The following is a 6,000-nucleotide window of genomic DNA, read 5'->3' on the forward strand; positions in this document are numbered from 1 at the left end:
ATGGTTACACTCTCATCTTGTGAAAATAGGATTTTAGAGAACAAGTGAGGATAGTAACATATACCTGAAATCTGAAGGTGATCAGATTATGATCTGTGAAGTATTTGTAGATGACATAATCTTTGGACGAGATGATAAAATAAGTCATGCTTTTGCAGATGAAATGAAGAAGCGTTTGAGATGTCTTTGATTCGAGAGGTAAAGTTCTTCATTGGTTTACAAATTCAACAAATGAAAGAGGGTATCTTAATTACCCAGTCCAAGTATGTCAAAGAGGTATTGAAGACCTTTGGCATGGAGGAGAGCAAACGGTTGGTACACCGATGGTGACCGGCTATAAACTGACTAAGGAAGATGATTCAGCGTTGGTGAATGAGAAGGAGTACTAGTCAATGATCAGTAAGCTGCACTATGTGGTGCACAACAGACCAGATATTTCTCATGCAGTGGGCATAGTAGCTCATTTTCAGAAGAGTCCAAGAGAATCCCACTTGGTAGCGGTAAAGAAGATTCTTAGATACCTAAAAGGGACTGTTGACTATGGATTGTGGTATCCATACAATGGTGATTTTAATCTCAAAGTGTTTAACGATGCAGATTGGGCAGGTAATGTGGACGACCGAAAGAGCACAACCGGTGGAGCATTCTTTCCTGGTGGAAGACTAGTCTCTTGGACAAGTAAAAAGCAGAGTTGTATTTCCCAGTCTACAGCTGAAACAGAATATGTGGCGGTATTTATGAATTGCACTCAGGAAATCTGGATGAAGCATGTATTGAATGGCTTCCAAGTACCTATATCTGAACCGATGAGTATATTTTGTGAAAATATTAGTGCAATCAATATTTCCAAGAATCTGGTATTGCATGCTAGAACTAAGCACATTGAGCTCAAGTATCATTTCTTGAGAGAGAAGGTTCAAAACAGAGAGTTCAAAATAGAGAGGTCGTATTACAACATGTTTCCAGTAAGGAGAAGCTAGGAGACATATTCACTAAGCCCTTACCGAAGACTACATTTACCTATTTGAGAGGTGAATTAGGGGTTTTGCCCCTTCATGAAGTAAACTAAAGATGTGTGCTCCACATCAGTCAGGTATTACAGTGACAAATCTTACATGATTGATGTGTTGAAGGATGCTACTCCATAGGGGGAGCATCATAGTGGAATATGAAAGCTTGTGCCTCCACTTTGGCATTGATTTCAAAGGAGGAGAAGATATATGATAGGGGAGATGATATCTGATGAAGATATTTTATGCACTGGTCTATGATGTTTATAATTGTAATGCTACACTAAGTATTGCCATCAATGCCAAAGGGGGAGATTGTTGGCATTTGATGAACCGGTATGTTGGCATATGATGATATGATGATAATGTATGTTGTCATTGATGTCAATATGTGTTCAAGCAGGTACACTAGTATGTACCGGTATGAAGCTTGGAAGCGGTACAGGTCAACCGGTATAAATAGATGTAGTGATCCGGTATTAGGGTTTCACTACGTGTGACTACCGGTTGGTAGTCTCAGCTTTAGGGTTTCTGGTTTGGCAATCTAGCTTGTGCGATGCAACCGATGATATTATGCGATGAGTTAGCTAAGAAATAAGGATGAGATCGAGATGCCATGTCAGTTTTGTGCACGTGAAGGATTTCCTTGAGGATCTTGTATGTGAAGATCGATTGCATTAAATGTCTACCTCGGGAATGAACATTCTTCTTAGCGGTATGAGAAGAAAGCATGATGGGTTACTAATTTCTATGTGCGGTGAAGAATGGATGATGCAGAATGACTTGTGATCTGTTTGAGATTGTTTCACTCTATGAAAAATGTTTGGACGGTCAGGATTGGACCACTTGTAATTGTAAACCTAAGATGCTTAGGGTTTAGGGTTTGTGTTACCGACCTAATTCATGTCTATAAGGTCGATGAGTTTTGATATTGTTGTTGTTGGAAAAAGTTGTGTATGTATCTGAGTGATGAGATACTTGCCAGACCAGTGAGTGAAAACTGCAGAGTGTGATTGCAGAGTAGAGGAACTGAAAAGGATCTGCCTTAGCATATAGTGTTGTTATCAGATTAGAGTTTTACCAATTGTCTTGTAACCATTTCAACAGAAGGAAAATCCCTTTGCCGGGTAGCTTTAACAGGCTTACTATAAATCCTCTAACTAGGTGGCTCAAGTTCATTGAGTTCTTTAAATCCTCTAGCGAGGTAACCTTTAACAAGGTTTCAACCTTTAACAGGGTATATAGCCATCCCTTAACAGGGTGATCTTTAACAGGATCGGTTCCTAGCATAACCTTATTGTAAAGTCTTTAACCGGACTAGGCTCCTAATAGAGCGAGCTTCAAAAGAGTTCAAAACAAGCTTGTGGGTATTCATCCCCACCGTGGTTTTTCCCATTTGGGTTTCCACATGAAAAATTTGTGTGTCATGAGTTGTGCATTTTTCATGTGATGATTAAGCGTTCTTTGTTTAAGTGATTATGCATGCAGAGCTAATGAGTATGGTATTGCTCATATACCACATGCATATGTTTATGGGTGAAGTAGTTATCAAGTATTGAATGTATTTGAAGTGTTCATTTTTACTGGTTTATGTTGTCTGGAGTCTTACTGTGTTTAACCGGTATTGCCATGGTTAATTTCAGTAATAAAGACAACCGGTTAGCATTGTTTTAACTTGATAAGTTGCGGAGAAGTTTTTGTATGTATTGATTCACCTCGCCGCTCTCAGTACCAGTTAGGGTATTTGTTGTTCATCATTATTCATCACGCGTACATGTGAACTTGTGATAAATTATAATCTTATATTTTTTTCATACAAGAAATATCCATAGTTGCTTCATTCATGGCGAGCCCTCCTCTGTGCACTGGAGAAGCATCTCAGGATCTGATACACTTTTGTTTGATATATTACATTAATTGTTTTTAACCTACAATATTTATCATTATATTAATTGTATTTAATCTTTGATTATTTTTTGAATAGGTAATAGCGACAATTTCTCCATCAATGGTGAGCCATCCTCAGTCCATTGGAGAAGCATCTCAGGCACCGATACATCATTGTTCTCTATATTATAGCTTTAAGCGTTTTTGATGTATTTATGTTAGTACATTGTATTAATTTTACATTTAATCTACAATAGACCCCTTTGCGGTTTGGCCATTTTGTGGATCCTTTTAAGTTTGTCTTCAAGAAAACTCCTAAGAGTGACAAGGACAGGAGAGTGAAGACATTAGCTCCGAGATCAGTCGATGAGGTAATCTACATTTCAATTGTAAAGGAATTATAGTTAAATGCATAGTTATGTTGTCAATTGTGAACTATTTTTTACAAAAGAATTCTAACTTGGCTTTTGAATTGTGGTTTTGCAGCCATCTACAGAGTTGCGTACTGCATCAAAGAGGATCTATTTTGATGATTCACCACAAGTTTAAGATCATATAGTGTTAGTTGTTGTCATAGAATGACCAATACATGTAGATATATTCTACATTTTTATTGTATATCGATTTGGACATGGCATATGCCACATTTTTGTAATACTTGTATTGACTTGTCAGACATGCCTTTTTTTGATATATATAAATGTTGATATTCGATCCAATAAATGTGTACTGAGTTTATTATTGTGTATTCATTGTATTTCATGGCTGTCCTTTTATAAATTTAATTGATCATTTGCCTATGTAATCAACAATATGAATATAAACAACAAAAATCTATGATATAAAACATTGCAATCGTGGAATATGATTTGATAAAATTTCTAAAATGTCGAATTGACCCTACAAAACTCCTTGTATTTAGTTCATTATTGTGTATTTGTTGTATTTGGTGGCTTCCCTTTTATAAATTTAAATGAATATTTGCCTATTTAATCAACAATATGAATATAAAAAACAAAAATCGACAATATGAATATAAACAACAATGTGTGTGGTGCGAGAGCACCCTCATGCTCACAATGGTCAAATTTTAGTTCTCATGTGCATAAACTGACGTCATGAGTGCATACGGGTGGGAAGGTTTATGCTATGCATGCTCCTCTCATGCATCCCAAAGCGTCGAAACGTTGAGAGTCATACTCTACCGGCGTGATCTCTCAAGTGCCCTGAGTCCAAAAAATTATCAAACTTTGATGGACTATTTCTTCTAATCTAGGGCACATATGATCAATCCGTTTGAACTTGTGGGGTTGCATGAGGCTCCTCTACAATGGCCTATCTCGGTTTTTGATGACTTAGAGTCATTTTCAATTGGTAGCATTTTTTTTGCCTGCTGCAAAAACTGAAAGTTGCATGCAATGCAAAGTTGCAAGATAGGCTAGAAATGATTCGGTTCATCGTGTGCACAAAATAACATCACGAGCGCATCCAAGTGGGTAGTTTTACACTAGGAATTCTCCTCTCATGCATCCCAAAGCATCAAAACGTCGAGAGTCATACCCTATCGGTGCGATCTCTCAAGTGCCATGAGTCCAAAAAATTGTCAAACTTTGATGGATTGTTTCTTCCAATCCAAGACACATATGATTGATCTGTTTGAACCTATAGGGTCGCATGAGGCTCCTCTACAATGGCCTATCTCGGTTTTTGATGACTCAAAGCCATTTTTAGTTGGTAGCATTTTTTTGCCTACTGCAAAAACTGTTAGTTGCATGCAATGCAAAGTTGCAAGATAGGCTAGAATTGATTCGATTTGTCATGTGCACAAACCAACGTCACAAGAACATCCAGGTGGGTAGGTTTATTCTAGGCATTCTCTTCTCGTGCATCCCAAAGCATCAGAACATCGAGAGTCATACCCTACCAGCGTGATCTCTCAAGTGCCCTGAGTCCAAGAAATTATCAAAATTTGACAAACTGTTTCGTCCAATCCAAGACATATATGATCAATCCATTTGAACCTGTGGGGCCATGTGAGGCTCCTTTATAATGGCCTATCTTAGTTTTTGACGACTCAAAGCCATTTTCAATTAGTAGCATTTTTTCGCCTACTGCAAAAATCGTCAGTTGCATGTAATGCAAAGTTGCAAGATAGGCTAGAATTGATTTGGTTCGTTGTGTGCATAAACCGATGTAACGAGCGCATCTGGGTGGATAGGTTTACACTAGGCATGCTCCTCTCGTGCATCCCAAAGCACTAGAACGTCGAGAGTCATACCCTACCAGTGCGATCTCTCAAGTGCCCTAAGTCAAAAAAATTGTCAAACTTTCATGGGCAGTTTCTTCCAATCCAAGACACATATGATCGATCCGTTTGAACCTGTGGGGTCACCTGAGGCTTCTATACAATTGCTTGTCTTTTTTTTTTAAGGAATCATAGCCATTTTTAATTGGTAGCATTGTTTTGCCTGCTGCAAAAACCATCAGTTGCATGCAATGCAAAGTTGCAAGATAGACTAGAATTGATTTGGTTCGTCATGTGCACAAACCAACATCATGAGTGTGTCCGACTGGGCAAGTTTATGCTAGGCATGCTCCTCTCGTGCATCAAAAAGTACCATAACGATGAGAGTCATACCCTACCGACGTGATGTACAAGTTGCTTGACAACTTTTTTGACATTTTTTTTACAATAACGACATTTTTTGCTCAAATTGTATCTAGACTCAATCTATGACTCCTATGACCCAATAATGACTCAAATAATTCTCCATGATTATACAAGATTCAAGAATGCTCATGATTGACCTTATCACATCACATAAACTCAAAACATAGACACAAAAAATAGTCACATGTTATTCAAAAATTTGCATCTAAATATGGTCAAATCAGCTCTTGGCTATTTGAATATACAAAAATATGTCTTACAAATCATCTCATGGAATTTTATAAAAAAATTGGCATTACAATATGTGCGATTCAGCTCATTGCCATTTTAATATACAAAAATTGGCATCTCCATATGTACAAATAAGCTCATTGTCATTTAAATATACAAAATTATGCCCCTGAACATGTAAAAATCAGCTCATGGGCATTT

The sequence above is a fragment of the Cryptomeria japonica genome, chromosome 3, assembly GCF_030272615.1.
Source record: "Cryptomeria japonica chromosome 3, Sugi_1.0, whole genome shotgun sequence".
NCBI classification, from domain to species: Eukaryota; Viridiplantae; Streptophyta; class Pinopsida; order Cupressales; family Cupressaceae; genus Cryptomeria; species Cryptomeria japonica.